This window comes from Pristis pectinata, chromosome 2 (assembly GCF_009764475.1).
Source record: "Pristis pectinata isolate sPriPec2 chromosome 2, sPriPec2.1.pri, whole genome shotgun sequence".
Taxonomy (NCBI): Eukaryota; Metazoa; Chordata; class Chondrichthyes; order Rhinopristiformes; family Pristidae; genus Pristis; species Pristis pectinata.
In genome coordinates, this window is record NC_067406.1 from 79,663,881 (window position 1) to 79,679,930 (window position 16,050).

Genomic DNA, 16,050 nt, shown 5'->3' on the forward strand with positions numbered 1-16,050 from the left:
GTGTTATATTCTTTGATCTTCACATTCTTTGATATTCATGTGTCTTATTTTAGTCTCATCGTCATGTGATTCTGTAACTATTGCAATCGTTTCTTTTGTGGGATCTCCACAGATTTGACTGACTATGATCTATTTTCATGCAGCACTTCCTAAGCATGATTGATAGGTCTATGCACATACATGCATTGTTAGCATTTGTGCACTATGAATGTTACTCTCCCTGAGTTATATACCATTGTGTCAGAGTGAGTGTACCTTTATGGTTCCCTCAGTGTCTCTGTGTCAGTGGGACCATCGAGTGAGCACTGCTTTGATTCTGCACATTAACCTTTGCATATGTCTGCAGAGGGAGCGCGCCTGCCCCGGAGGTTCCTTCTTCTGCTTTTCCTTTGCTCGGGCGCGCCCCCGGCCGTTCTGTCATTTAACCGATCTCCAGCCGCCAGGTGATCAATCGCGGGCCGTGACCGAGGGAGAAGGAGTAAAGGTAAGAGGCAGCGGCCGGTCCTCTTCATCCATCGTCCGGCCTCGGGAAGCTGCATGCGTTGGTAATTGTGCGGGCTGGATGCAGGGTTTCCCGGGGAGGAGAGGGTCAGCCGGGAATTGACTGTAACTTGGAGAGGGTGAGGGAGGAGGAGGTCAACCTTGCATCTTCTCCGGTCATCTGATTAAATCCACACCCAGGCTTAGTCCCAGGCCTGGCAATGAGGTATTAACAAACTCTTTCCCTCCCGGCTCGCTTTGAGAGACGGGTGAATGTTCAGCTTGCAGCGCGACGCTGATTTCCAGCGCTGCCGCGGTCTTCAGCGGCCGCTCGGCCCGGCTCTCCGGGGCACGCACTCGCTCTGATTGACAGGCAGAAAGTTGCAAAGCAGCTGTCTATTAATATAATGTGCATAGTATTTTGTTCCTTGGTTTTAAATTAGCCCATTAGCCTCTTAACTACTGGTGGACCGCAGGATAAGGCGGGAATCTCCTACCACGTACAGAGAAGTTTTATTAAGTTTCCACTTACTTTAAACTCGGAATTGATAGTTGTAGGGAGAACGAATGGCAGCTCGAGTGAGTGAAAGGACTGGAGGTTATTGAAATGTTTCCGTTATTTTTACTTAAACTTTACTAACTTTCTTTGTAACCATCCACCCTCCCCTCAACGGGGTGCACAGCAGAAGAATGTGCAGATATGTCTTGTTCTCAGAGTTCAGTTCTTGCTTATATTTTAGGACTCAAATCTGTGGCTACATTATTCTCATTTTCAGATTACAGGCTATGTGTTCTTAAGAGAGAAAATGTTTTTTTTCTACACAGAACATAGTGCCCCAGTGGATAATATGGAGCAATGTGTGAATAGCCTGCTTTTACCAGTAACAGTGACATCATTTTTGAAATAACATACAACCCTTTTTCTTTAAAAAAAAGGTTTTTTTCGGTTTTCTTAGTTTTTAAAACAGATCGTCCATGTTAATTTTTTGCACATTTCGTTATAACACATTTCAGCCAATCAAGTCTATGCCAGTTGACAGAGCAATCCCATTCGCTGCTAATTTTCCCTGAAACCTATTCTGTCACACTTGCATCAACACACTCCAGATTCTGCACATTCCGGGCAATTTACAGTATCCAATTAATCTATCAACCTACATGTCTTTGGGATATGGGTGTAAACTGGACCACCTGGGAGAAATGCATGTCATCACAGGGAGAACATGCAAACACCACACAAACTGCACTGGAGGTTGGGACTGGATCTGGGTCACTGAAGCGCTGTGCTTACTGTGCCATTGTGCTGCCCATAACAATAAAACTTGTGCTTCTGAAAACATCATTCGTGAGATTGCTCAGGTGGTAAAATGTTATATTTCCATTTGGTGGACTTAGATAGAGTCCTCTCTGTGATGAATTTGATGCATTGTGTTAGTGATGTGGAACTTGCTCCTCTTGTTGTGTTAGAGATGTGGAACTTGCTCCTCTCCCTCAGAGCTGTAGCTCTGGGTTATCTCATTTGCTGGATTGTCTTGGTCTCAATGACACATAACCTTTGGCTATCCACATTAATCACCAACTTTATTGGCTTCCAGGTTTTCATTTGTGGATCCTGTACTTGCATGGTTGCCCTTTCAAGAACTCATGATAATTTAGCATCATTGATGTTGCTTTGGCTTTCTTTTACATTTCCATCAATCAGCCTTGTGTGTCGGTCTTGTGGAAGACATACTTTGCTTGACAAGTTGTCTTCTATTTTCTGCCATTCAGTAGCTTGGCCAGTGATTTATGTCAGTTTTAAGAGGTGTGGCCTGCAGTGAGTGACAGTAGGGCAAATTCTGAGTTTTCTCTTTTGTCTCTGCATTTTATGAGGACCGTCTTGGACACATTTCTTCACGAAGCAGTTTCTACTTGGATAATGTGGCGATAAGGTCACAAGTATTGCTCTCCAAATTCTCTAAAGGCCTCTGGCCTCTCTAATGCCTGAGGATTGGGAACGTTTTAGATATTAGTTGAGGTGGACCAAAAAATTGATGAAGAAAGGCAAGAGAGAGTGTAAATGTAGTGAGTGAGAAACATAGAAGTAGAAAATAAGAGCTTTTATAGATATGTAAGATGAAAAAAACAATGAGGGCAAGTGTGGGCTCCTTACTGGGGCAAGAAAATTTATAAAGAGTAAGAAGGAAATGGTAGAGGAAATAAATAATTAATTTGTGTGTCTCTTCACAGAAGAAGACACATATAACCAGCCAGATATATTAGTGAATGAAAAATCTAGCGAGAATGAGTTGAAGGAGCCAAATGTTCTCCAGAGTTGAAATGGTTTCCATTGAAACAAACCAGTTTCTCTGGAATCCCTTGTTCGGCATTCAGGATTCAAACCAGTGTCCTCACCATCCGGGACACGCCCTCTTCCTGTTGCTACCATCGGGGAGGAGGAACAGGAGCCTGAAGACCCACACTCAACGATTCAGGAGCAGCTTCTTCGCCTCCATCATCAGATTTGTGAACAGCTCATGAACCCATGAACACTACCTCATTGTTCTTTTTTGTTTAGCATCTTTTATTTTATAATTTATGGTTTTTATGTCTTTGCACTGTACTGCTGCCGAAAAACAACAAATTTCATGTCATGTAAGACAGTGATAATAAACCTGATTCTGATAATTGTTATGGTCTCTGACAGACGGAATCTCACTGTCTACGGCTGAGATATCATTCTTAGTTATGTGCAAACTAATCCACTCCTGTGGAATGCCATGTCATCTCTTTTTGTTTTGCATTTTTATATTTCAGGAATTCGGTTCAAACCGTTTTCTCTGTGTTTGTACGTGTCAGAGCATAGGGAAATAGGAGCAGGAATATGCCACCTACTCTTGCAAGCCTGCTGCACCATTCAAAATGATCGTGGCTGATCTACCCCAGGCCTCAAATGCGCTTTTGTGTCAGTTCCACAGACCCCTAAATTCCTTGATCTCCCAAAAAAAATTTTACCTCCTATTTAAGTATCTCCAGTGATCCAACCTCCACAACCCTAAGGGACTGAGAGTTCTAGAGATCTGGTGAGAAGTGCCTAGGCACCTTGGTGTTAAATGATTACCCATGAATCTTGTAACTATGCCCCTTTATTCAAGTCTCTCCCAGCAGTGGAAACATTTCAGCATCTACCTTGACATGCCCCCCTAAGGACCTTGTATGTTTCAAAAAATCACCCTTCATTCTTCTGAACTTCAAAGAATACAGCTCTAACTTTCTTAGCTGTTTGTGATAGGTTGACCCTGTCTTCCCGGAAATTAGCCCAGGGATGTTCTTCTGGACTCCCTCCAGGTCTAATTCTCAGCTTGCATCTTCAGTACCCATGTAGCATTTATATATCTTCTGGAGTAATTCTCTTTGCATCCTTTTGGCTATGATTATCTTGTATCCAGTCAGTAGAACACCATCTTCCAGTGAATGTCATCTTGGATTAATAGTATTTTTTGGATTGTTTCCTCTTTTCCAGCCACTTGAATTGCTTGCTGAGGAAGCATCTACAATCCTCATCTAAGTCTACCCCTTCTCTGATCTGATCTTACTCAGCTTTGTTGGTGTCACATTTATTAGATAGTTTATCTTCATTTCTAGATCTCTCATCTCCTGCTTTGCCTGTGGCAACAGATGAGAAGGTGCATCTTGTTTTATCCTGTTATGTATTTCAGAGTGAAATTATAACCACAAAGCCTCATGAGTAATCTTCATAGTTTAGCTGGAGCTCTGCAATCAGATTTTGTTTTTGTGGATTTGTTCTAGGGGTTTGGTGATCATCTTGGGCAATGAATTTCTTTCAGTGGAAATAGGTATAGAACATTATGCAACCAAAACCAACTGTTCTCTTCTATGTAGACACACCTGGCTTTTGCTGATGTGCCTTAGGTGCAATTACATTTTGCTCTATTGTCCCCAGACTTTTTGTGGAGGCACATTACTGTAAAGTGACAATTTTTAAAAGGTTGTAGCACATCTGGCGTTAGTGCATATTTCTTTCTTAGGTTTGTAAAAGACCATTTCATGGGATTGTGACTACAGGTATTCTGTCATTAGAATGTCAGAACCTGAGAAGCTGCTGGAAAGCTGCTTAGCCCTGGAAAGCTGCTTAGTTCCATTTTGTGGTTTGGTGTTTTCATCTCAGTCTTGAGTGTGACTTCTTTTGGGTTTAGCTTTACTCTGAGCGGTGTGCAAACCATTCCAAAGAACTGGCATGTTTTCTCATTAATGATGCATTGACAGCATTTTGCTTGAGCCTAGCCTTTCTGGTTCTTTCTGCTACCTCGTAAAGTTTATAATCACAAGCTTTGTCATCCACTGCATGGATCTGGATATCATTTGCAATCAATACATACTGCTCCTTTGCATCATCTAATAGGCTCTTCTACTTTCTGTTGCAACACTGCCCTGGCTTTCTCTAAGGCCAAATAGTACACATTTGTACTTGTATTTTCCAAATGGTGGGTTAAATGCTGTCAACAGTAAAGATTCCTCTTCAAGCTTCACTTTTCATTACCAGTTTAAGGTTTGCTGAAAACTTTGGCCTTTGCCAAAGCTTTTGCAATTTCTTCCACAGTGGGAGCTGGATGATGGTCTCTCTTAATTACCTGACTCAAGTCCTTCGGGATTAAGTAAATCTTTGGCTATGTATTAGGTTTCTTTGTCACCACAGTGCAGTTCACCCAGTCAATAACTGTGGCTGTTTGCACCTTCTGCTGCATCTCTTTGTTTTGAGCTATCTTTTCAGGTTGATTGGTACTTTGTTTGGGGTGGATTACTGGTTTCACTTGGAGATCAACAGTGGTGTGATGTTTAAAATAGTCAGCCATTCCATCCAAACATTTGGGTATAATAGAATAGGTCTGTTTTGCTTCTTCTTGAAGTAATCTTTTTCATTGGCGTGATATCTTCATTTCTCTATGGTATGTCCTTGTGGTTTACTGAGATCACACATGTCAGACCCAGGGTGGAGCATCCATTTCTGTCTTCTTTCCCGGTGTGTGTCCCTTTGATTTAGGTTGTCCCAGGTTGTGAAATTTTGTTTGCTCCTTACCTTGTCAGCAAAGTATTATCTCATTTCAAGTTACCATCGCAGGAACCAGTCTGGTGGATCACTGCACTCCCTCCATTACAAGTATGTCCTTTTTTAGTTAAGGAAACCAAAATTGTACACAGTTTTCCAGTTGCCGTCTTACCAATATAATTGCAGCAAGACACCAATATAATTGCAGTAAGACATTTTTACCCTAAGAGTCATAGAGTCATGCAGCACGGAAACAGGCCCTTCAGCCTAACTGGTCCATGCGGAACAAGATGCCCCATCCAAGCTAGTTCCATTTGCCAGCATTTGACTCGTAACCTTCTAAACCTTTCCAATCCCTGTACCTGCCCAACTGTCTTTTAAAAGTTGTTATTGTACCTGCCTCAACCACTTCCTCTGGCAGCTCATTCCACATTGATATCACCGTTTGTCTAATAAAAAGTTGCCCCTCAAGTTCCCACAAAATCTTTCTGCTCTCACCTTAAACCTATGCCTGTTAGTTCTTGATTCCCCAACCCTGGAATAAAGACTGAGTGCATTCACCCTATCTATGCCCCTCATGATTTTATACACCTCTATAAGATCACCTCTCAGTCTTCTACGCTCCAAGAAATAAAGTCCTAGCCTGTCCAACCTCTCCCTATAACTCAGTCCTTCAAGTCCTGGTAACAACCTTGCAAATCTTTTCTGCCCTCTTTCCAGTTTAATAACATGTTTCCTATAGCAGGGCAACCAAAACTGAATGCAGTGCTCCAAGTGCGGCCTCACCAGTGTCCTGTATAATTGTGCCATGACCTCCAAAGTCTAACATCTGTGGTAGGTAAGTTGCTGGAGAGGATTCTGAGGGATAAGATATGCAAACATCTGGAAAGACGGGTTGGTTAGGGGTAGTCAGCATGGCTTTGTGCGCGGGAGATCATATCTTACTAACTTGATTGAGTTTTTTTGATGATGAGACCAAGAAAATTGATGAGGGCAGGGTGATAGACGTGGTTTGTATGGACTTCAGTAAGGCCTTTGATAAAGATCCACTTAGTAGGCTGTTCCAGAAGGTTAGATTGCATGGAATCCAGGGAGAGAAGGCTAATTGGATACACAATTAGCTTGATGGGAGAAAACAGAAGGTGACGGTTGAAGGTTGTTTCTTGGACTGGAGGTTCGTGACTCGTGGTGTGCCTCAGGGGTCGGTGCTGGGCCCATTGTTGTTTGTCATCTATATCAACGATCTGGATAAGAATGTACAAGGCATGGTTAGTAAGTGTGCATGTGATACCAAAATAGGTGGTGTAGTGGACAATGAAGAAGGTTATCAAAAATTACAGGGAGATCTTGATTAGCTGAGTAAGTGGATCCAGGAATGGCAAATAGAGCGTAATTTGGATAAGTGGGAGGTTTTGCATTTTGGAAAGTCAAATCCAGGTAGGACTATCACAGTGAATGGCAGGGCCCTGGGGAGTGTTGTAGAACAGAGAGACCTTGGAGTACAACTACATGGTTCACTGAAAGTGGAGTCGCAGGTAGACAAGGTGGTGAAGAATGCTTTTGGCATGCTGTCCTTCATAAGTCAGGGCACTGAGTACTCTTGTACTGAAATTCTCAAGCAATAAAGTCCAACGTACCATTGCTTTCCTGACTGACTGTTAAACCTGCACATTATCTTTCAGTGACTTATGTACAAGGGGACCCAGTTTCTTTGAACATCAAGATTTCCCTCTCTTTCACCATTAAAAGATATTCAGCATATCTTTTTTTTTACATTAAAGTGCTATGTTTTTCCACATGATACTTGAGTTATAGGGAAAGGTTGAATAGGTTAGGACTTTATTCCCTGGAGTGCAGGAGAATAAGGGGAGGTCTTATAGAAGTATACAAAATTATGAGGGGGGATAGATAGGGTGAATACATGCAGGCTTTTCCCCCTCAGGTTGGGTGAGACTATAACTAGAGGTCATAGATTTAAGGTGAAAGGTGAAATATTTAAGGGAAATCTGAGTGGGAACTACTTCACTCAGAGGGTGGTGTGAGAGTAGAATGAGCTGCCAGCGGAAGTGGAGGATGCGGGTTCAATTGTAACATTTAAGAGAAGTTTGGATAGATGCATGGATGAGAGAGGTGTGGAGGGCTATGGTTCAGGTGCGGGTAGATGGGACTAAGCAGAAAACCAGTCCGACGTGGACCAGATTGGCAAAAGGGCCTGTTTCCGTGCTGTGCTGTAAATGCTCTATGACTCTAATATTCCATCTACCATGTAGTTGCCCACTCACTCAGCGTATCTACATCCCCTTGCAGCCTCTTTTCATCCCCATCACTAATCTCATTTCAACTTGGTTTTCAGCAAACCCAGGAACTCTCTGTCATTGTCCATTGTGTGAATGTATTGGATTTATTTCTTTTCCATTAATCCTTTTCCTTTGGCATTTCTTACATATGTTTTCACTTTCAACTTGCACATGGCCCAGTGGTTGATCTCGTCACATAATCTGCAGTGTGATCTTTTTGCAGGCTATCTTTTTTCTCTGTGAACCCATTCATAACCTCTGTGCAGCCTTCTTTCAGTCTGGTTTTCATTCTTTTGTTTCTGTTGGCTAACTGCATCAACCTTGCTTCTTTTCCCTGGACATGGTCTGGAGGTTGGCTGTTTGAATAGTCAGCGTCTTCTGCTGTCTTCTGGCCTATGTCTGTAATCTGTGCTGTGGTGAGCTGCTCCTTTCCTTCTCCAGGCTGGATATGCTGAGCCCCAAATTTCGTCCATTTCGTTGAAATTGGATCTATTAGTTGTGTTTGTAAAGCCTTGTAATGCAAGCGCCAGCTTCTTGGGCTTTGGAACTTGTATTTGCGGCACCAGTGTGTCAACTTTGGCTGGAAATGAGCTGAATTTTTCAATGATCTTTTCAGGACTCTTATTCTCTGACTCACACATTTCCTAGTTGCTGAAGAGATCCCGTCATTTCTCTCCCATCCGCAATGGATGTGGCCCACTTTATCTTCGTCATGTGTGCCTTTCAGAAAACTGTTGAATGTCAGTGTACATTTTTGCTAAAATCTTCCAAACGTCTTCACAAAATCACTGGACTGCTGTTCATTCTGGTCTGGAACTGTGCAGTCATCGCCGTCACTACTATGACACACCACATGAAAGGTAGGTACTAGTAATCAGCACGTGTGTTTTGAAAGATTCAAATTCAGCATTCACATTGTGGTGTATAATTTTACACCGTGGTCTGCTACCATCATCTCATTGTTCCCAGAGCTCATTTTCTTAAATACTCTTTAACACACAAATCTGTGGCTTATGTCATGTTTGTTTTCAGGCTACTCTACAGTATGTGTGACTGAGAGATACAATGTGTGATTTCTACATGACATTAGTGCACTGGTGAATGATATGATACAGTAAGTATTGGCACAAATTCATTTTTGCAATAGTGTAATATATAATCAAGTTGAGTTTATTGTCATGTGCACAAGTACAGTGAGATACAGGTACAGTGAAAAACTTGCAGCAGCATCACAGGCACGTAGGTACAGATAACACACAATATAAATTATACATAAATCATAGAAGGCAATGAAGAGGATGAGGGGAAAAATGTGCAAAAATAAGACACAATCAGAGACAAGTCCGTGGTAGTGTAAGAGGTGGTCTGTAGTGTTACATTGCTGAAGTAGGGTTAGGGTTGTGCAGGTCAGTTCAAGGTCCTGATGGTTGTAGGAAAGTAGCTTTTCCTGAACCTGGTGGGGTGGGACTTCAGGTTTCTGTACCTCCTGCCTGATGGTAGCAGTGAGAAGAGAGCATGACCTGGATGGTGGGGATCCTTGATGGTAGATGCCACCTTCTTGAGGCAGCGCTTATTGTAGATGCTGTTTGTGGTGGGAGGGCTGTGTGCATGATGGACTGGGTTCTGTCCATTACTTTCTGCAGCCTCTTGCATTCCTGTCTGTTGGAATTGCTGTACCAGGCCATGCTGCAACCAGTCAGGATACTTTCAACAGTGCATCTGTAGTAGTTAATTTGACATGCTAAATTTCCTTAAGCTTCTCAGAAAATACAGGTGCTGGTGCACCATCTTCATGATTACATCTGACTCTCTCTACCTCTGACCCACCAATGAGAACTGCCACATGTTCTCCTGATTATTTTCATTTTTAATGATACTAAACAGAGAACTGCTGGAGTCTGGATGAAAAACGCGATGATGCTGGAGGAGCTCGGTGGGCTGGGTGGTATCCATGGAGAAAAGCAGGCGGTCGGCATTTCGGGTTGGGACCCTTCTTCAGGACCCTAGAAAAATGGAGGGTTATATGGGAGGGAAGAGTTAGATAGATCTTAGAGCAGGATAAGATGTTGGCACAACATCGTGGGCCGAAAGGCCTGTACTGTGCTGTAATGTTCTATACTCTATCAGTTATGTTAGCCTGACTGAATGTAGAGTTTTTTGCGGGAAGAGCTTGGTGTATGGATGTAAGCAGCAGTGCCCGTTGTCCCTTTCCTGTTAACAGCTTAGTGTGCTAAAAACAGAAAATGCTGGAAGTACTCAGTAGATAAGGCAGCCTCTTTGGAAAAAGAACAGAGCTAACCTTTCAGATCAATGATCTCAAGGTAGACTATGAACTACTTAGGGTTGTCCTGTGGTTATGAAATGAGGCCATCCTGTCATCCAAATATAGAAGGAGAATCCCCATTCCAAGGATTAGCCTACTTCATGCTAATGAAGCAGCTTGTGTGAATGATATGAATTGAGTTTCTTTCGTGACCACTCCAGAGAATGGTAAAGAGTTGACAACATTGGTGGTGGTGTGACAGGTCAGGCAAGGATAGCAACTTTTCATCTTTAAAGAATGGAAGTGAACTGGTTGGGGATGATCTGATAGCCATATGACCATTTTTAACTGTTGTTTGTTTTTATTGAAGCTATGTTTGAAAACTTGATTTACTATGCCTTTTTTTTGGATTTGTGTTCTTAACCAGCAGTAGTGACGGCAAGATTTCATTGAGGGTACAACTTGCAACACGTAAAAAATGCCTAAATAGTACTTCTTGTTTGAGGATTTCTGGATGTACAGCAGAAGTGAATCTTGCCTGCAGATATGATCCAGGATCAAGCTGGGAAGCCCAATTGTGGTTTTAAAAAAAGGATAACAGATGTAATGTGTGGTTTGGGAGCATATCCACCCCTCAAGGGGTACCTTAGGGTGGGAGTCAGCCTCATTACAGCATATTTCTTTGTTGAACCTTCCCATAGAAGGGCTTGTATTGACTGGTTATAAGTTTATGGCATTGAAATTGGATATACAGAGCATCAAGGTGGCTGCTGTTTTGTGAGAATAGGTGCTTGTGTTACCACTCAGAACATCAACTGAAGGATATTAGCCGGAGGCTGAGTAAGAAAACACACACTTGGGTACTTACGTCTTTGTACCAACCACATTTGGGTTACGGAGTGGTGATCAACTGTTGCCAAATTGCTGAATGTTCAACTAGTGAGCTGATGTCAGTGAACGTGCTGTGTGACTATGTTGTGGTTTGGAGGATGATCCTTTTAGAGTGAACTGTGCTATTTATCATGCTGTTGCCTAACTCACAGGGGTGCATAACCTATGCTTCTTAATTGTCTGACCTTCAGTCATCTTTGGGGAAGGTAAGTAGCATCTCCTTTGTGATTTAAGGTGGTTCTCAATGATGTATAGGGATAATTAACAATAGGCTGAAATAATGGTCCTGTTTAGCTGGCATTTATTTTTCATGTTAGCCATTCACTGAGCACACATTTAACCAGAATGGTATTAGAATGTTACACTTTAATAGTATCAACTATTCACTATTGAATGAATATTTGTTACAAAATTGTTGGTTGTAAAATGACATACACGATGCTTCTAAATAAAATATTGAGATTTCCCAGTGAATCTGGGATTTACTTCAGGGTTCAGGAAAATAATTGTAAACATCTTTTTTTGCTTCAAGGCTACTACACTTTGCCATAAGTACACTTCCTGTCAATTGTTTAAAACTGTGCACAATAAGTTTGCAAAGCTATAGTGACTATAATTTTCATTATTTCAATAGTACCAAATATTTATGTCATTTACTGTTCCTGTTCTAATTGCACATATTGCAGTAATGCCTTTTGGTTTTCTGGAATATAGGTAATGAGATTCTGCAGAGTGGGACACCAGTGTTGAAGAATTTGTGCTGGATTGCTTAACCCTCAGGCTTCAGTGTAAATGGGGAGATTTGGTAATCTAATTTAGGATATAATCTAATATTGCTGGTGATTGAAAAATACGAGAAATACTTTTTAAAAATCTTAAATGCATCTTCAGGATTGACTAAAGGGTGTAAATATTGCATCATATTCCATAGTTTAAAAGGTAGCATTTTAAAGTCATTACATTCTAGCTGTAACATTAAAGGAAAAACATGCGTCTTGTGTAATGGGGATAATTCATCTGTTTCACTGATGGTGTGCTTTAAGAATCTATGATGTCAAGGTGTAATCTATGTTTTCAACTTGATTATACTTATAGAAAGAATTCAGTATTTAGTTCATTGACCTCTGGCTTTATACCCTGTGGCATGCACAGCAAGCAAAGTGGATATTATTTACATAAGTGTTTTTAATTTTCAATCTAATGGCTTAAAGTAAGCATTATTCTGCTATGTATTATGGTTCAATTTTAGCTAAAGATTATTGATGCTGGCATAAAACTGCTCTGAGGAGGTCTCTGAAATTTTGTCTTTTTTTCGCAAGCAAGCAGTTTTCTTCACTTTTTTATGCCACTGTTTTGTACTTTATTTTAGTTTTAATCCTCAATCGATTTATCAGCAAGGTTCTAGGTGTGTGCAAAATAATTTTTCCTGAAGCACTAAAGTGAAAGCTGGCAAATCATATCCTCCTCAAAGGATACCTAAATGGGCTTTAGGACTTGTGTGGCTCCTTGCAAGGTGTAGTTAAAGATTTTGTTTTACAGGTAGGTGAATTTGCCATCTTTTTCAGTGCATGATCATAAATAGTTTTGTGAGAAGGGGATTCTTAATGGTGTTAGATCAAAGTACATTAGCATTTTATTCTTGCAGGTTCTTATGGAAGTGCATTGGAGCAAAAGCTACATAGTACAGGACATGAGTAGAAAAAAAGCAATTGCTTAATTAGGAAACTGATCATACCACATTTTTGGAAGATTCCCTACATTTGATGTCAGACTGTAAGGTCTGTAGTTTTCATACCAGGAACAATTGTAATTATTTTTCAATTGCTTCCTCTGACGAGCAGGATCAATTCAGCATTTCACCTTGCTTTACGAGTTTAGGGCTCGTTTTACATGAGCTAACTGAAGTGCAATCAAAGGATTTTGAATAGATTTTTCTGGTCCATCAGGATCAGTAGTTGGTATCTGATATTTAGCTTTCGAACCAAGAAGCAGAAGAAATTAGATTGCCAGCATATTTTTCAAGAATACATCTCAGATTTTTTATGTCAAAATATGAATTATTTTCAAATGGTGAAAAACTGAGTAGGTAATCTGAGCAGGTTAATTAGAGTTTAAACAATTGCTATATTAGACCAACTATGGAGAGTGTTTATTGTCTGTAAATATTCATGCTGGATGCCACTTTTTTATCAAAGTGAAAATTTCTTGTGATATTTCATTCTTCGATTATCTCCTGAGGTTGATCTTTCAGAGCCGAGTTTATTGAATGAATTCCACAATGCTTTTGTTGCTTGAGTGATATTTCAGCAGTTTTGAATTATTTAATGCAGACCAAAAATCAGAATACCTTATGTTTCTTGGTGTCCAAAGCTAAAACTGTTCCAAACTACAAAATTGATTCCTTCCTGTGCCCACAATTTTAGCTAAATAGGACCTTTGATTTGTGTTTAGAACACCAATCGTACATGAATTTGCCAATGAAGATGCCATGGGAGAACCTTTAATCTTAATTATAGGGGTGTAACATTCCCATTAAGGTCTGCCTCCTTGACCATGCTTTTGGTCTTCTGCCCCACTAGCCAGGATTTTGCAGAGTGCGAATGGAAGAGCGGCCACTGTTCACAGTGATTACCCTCCATAACTGACAGCAAGATTTGGAATTTTGCATTTGCATTTGCTAACTGGGAAATCCTGAAACTGCTGTCAGCCATGCACATCTTACCGCAGGCTGCACTCCGATATTTGGCTTAACGTGGAGTTCATCAAAGGATGAAGAGCTTTGTGAAATTCCCAGTGTTTGTAATACACACTTTGTTCTACCTCCAAAGAGTATTTTCCCAATAATTTAGATTTAAGTTTTCTTAACTTGTTTTATTATGTTCCCTAAGAATTTTTGAATGTCTTAGAAACAGTCACATGCTTCCAAAAGATTTGAAAATTTGATAGTTTCGACTAAAGCTGGGTCTGTGACTTAGTCGATTTCTCAATTTCTTTGTGGGGCTGGTTTGTGTGTGTGTGTTACTCCTTTTATGTTGTTAGTCCCTTACAAAACCGAAGGCATTGGAATGGAGAATCCTCCAAGTGTTTTCTGCAAGTTCTGACTTGGAAGATGGTGAAATGCAACCTCAGATTTGTTTTAAGCCAAGGTCCATGATGAGCGCTGTTGGTTTGTCGCTGACCTGAAATCGTTACTTTACGTGACCTAGTGTCATGTTTTTTGTTTGTTTTAATAATGCTTTTGTGAAGAGCCCTGCAACCTACCTACTAGAAGTGGAACAACTAGTTTGCTGTAAACGCTGTTGACCTTTGATAATTAGCCACCCAGTTGACAGGTTAATGAGGGACGTGAGAGAGAGAGAGAGAGAAACCAAAAGAAAGGAACATGTACAAACTGTGAAATGTAAATCAGAGCTGTAGATAATGCCTGCAGGTGCCCAGCAGATCAGGCAGTGTTTGTGTAGAGAGAAAAAATTGAGTTAATATTACAGATGGATACACTAAAGTAGAGCTAACTAGTTCTGTTGCCAGCAGAGAAAGTAAATTACCAAAAAATGTTGAATTTGATATTGTCCACAAAGCTGCAACATGCCAAGATGAGGGACTGACCATCAAGCTTGTGTTGGGCCTTGTTAGAGCAGTGCAGAAGGCCACAGACAGACTCGTCAAAGTGGAGTAGAATTAAAGAGAGGATGAGATGTTATCTTTCTTATAGTTCCAGTATTTAAACACATAAATCATGAAGATTTTCTAACTGCTCACAAAAATATCATTGAGATAAATTGATTATTCTTGGATGCAAAAATAACTACCCCAACAATTTACCAATAATGCTAGGTTTTAGATACATTGCTGGTAAAAATGTTGGAGCCTCTGCATCAGACAATGTCACCAAAGGTTACAATATGCAGCCCATCACAAGCAACTATCCAACTCCAGTTGTGGGCATTTGGGCTGATTCTGTACTTTAATGATTTGTGTGCTATTACTGCAAGCAAATGTGGAATGACCTAATCAACCCGCTATTAGCCACAACAGGACCTGGCTTTTGTTAGTCCTAGTCTTGATATTTCAACTGCTGAGCTGTTACTGAAGATAAGATTCTGATCCCATGTCAGTTCCCTCAGCAAGATGTACTTCCGTGTCTGAAAAGTGAGCCAACTCATTGCCGTTTCAACTCATCTGCTACTGAAATCTTCATCCGTACTTTTATCTCCAGACTTGAGTATTTCTGCCTGCACAGCACCCAGACCAAGAACAATGATCCTGTATAAACCTGAGCCCAAACAAAGCTCGGTTCCTGTATCTAACTTGCACCAAGTCCTGTTCATCCATTATTCTATCAGTGCTTGTTAAACTTCAACCTGCGATGGCTTTACATTGTCTTCTAATTCTGGCCTCTTGCATATCCTCTATTTTAAGTGCCTTATCATTTCCACTTGTACATTAACAGCCTAGGCCTTAAACTCCCTTGTGTGTTCTCCCTGTAACTGTGTGGTTTCACTCCAGCTTCCTCCCGCATTCCTAAGATGTGTTGGTTAGTGGATTGGTTCGCTGCTGTAAACTTCCCCTAATGTGCAGGAGCATGTGAGCATCTGGGGGGAGTTGTTGGGGATGTGGGGAGAATAAAATTGGTTTAGTGTAAGATTAGCATAAGTGGGTGTTTGAAGGCAGTTGCAAGTAGACAGGGTGGTGAAGGTGGTGTTTGGCAGGCTTGCCTTCATCGGTCAGGGCATTGAGCACAAGAGTTGGGACGTCATGTTAGAACTGTTGGTAAGACTGCACTTGGAGTATTGTGTGCAGTTCAAGTCACCTACAGCTACAGAAAGGATGTTATTCTGGAAAGGTTGCAGAAAAGATTCACAATCCGTTACCAGAACTGAATCAGAATGAGATTTGTCATCACTGACTTAGATGACGTGAAATTTGTTGTTTTGTGGCAACAGTTCGGTGCAAAGACACAAAATTACTATAAATTATGAAAATAAATAGTGCAAAAAAGGGCTTGAGTATTAAGGAGAGACTGGATAGGCTGGGACTATTTTCCCTGGAGCATAAATGGCCGAGGGGTGACC

At 41.0% G+C, this 16,050-nt stretch overlaps 1 protein-coding gene across 7 annotated transcripts in view; it reads left to right on the forward strand.

The window, feature by feature from the left end:
• Positions 1 to 293: 293 nt before the first annotated feature.
• LOC127581957 (LIM domain-binding protein 2) overlaps positions 294 to 16,050 on the forward strand; it is a 349,031-nt gene continuing 333,274 nt past the window's right edge. For 2 of the 7 annotated variants that reach the window (XM_052036783.1, XM_052036793.1), the window contains exon 1: positions 295 to 484. The gene's annotated coding sequence lies outside the window, so the exon portion shown is untranslated. Of the gene's footprint in view, positions 485 to 16,050 lie in introns of all 7 variants that reach the window. The other 5 variants (XM_052036773.1, XM_052036763.1, XM_052036802.1 and 2 more) reach the window with 4 other exon arrangements.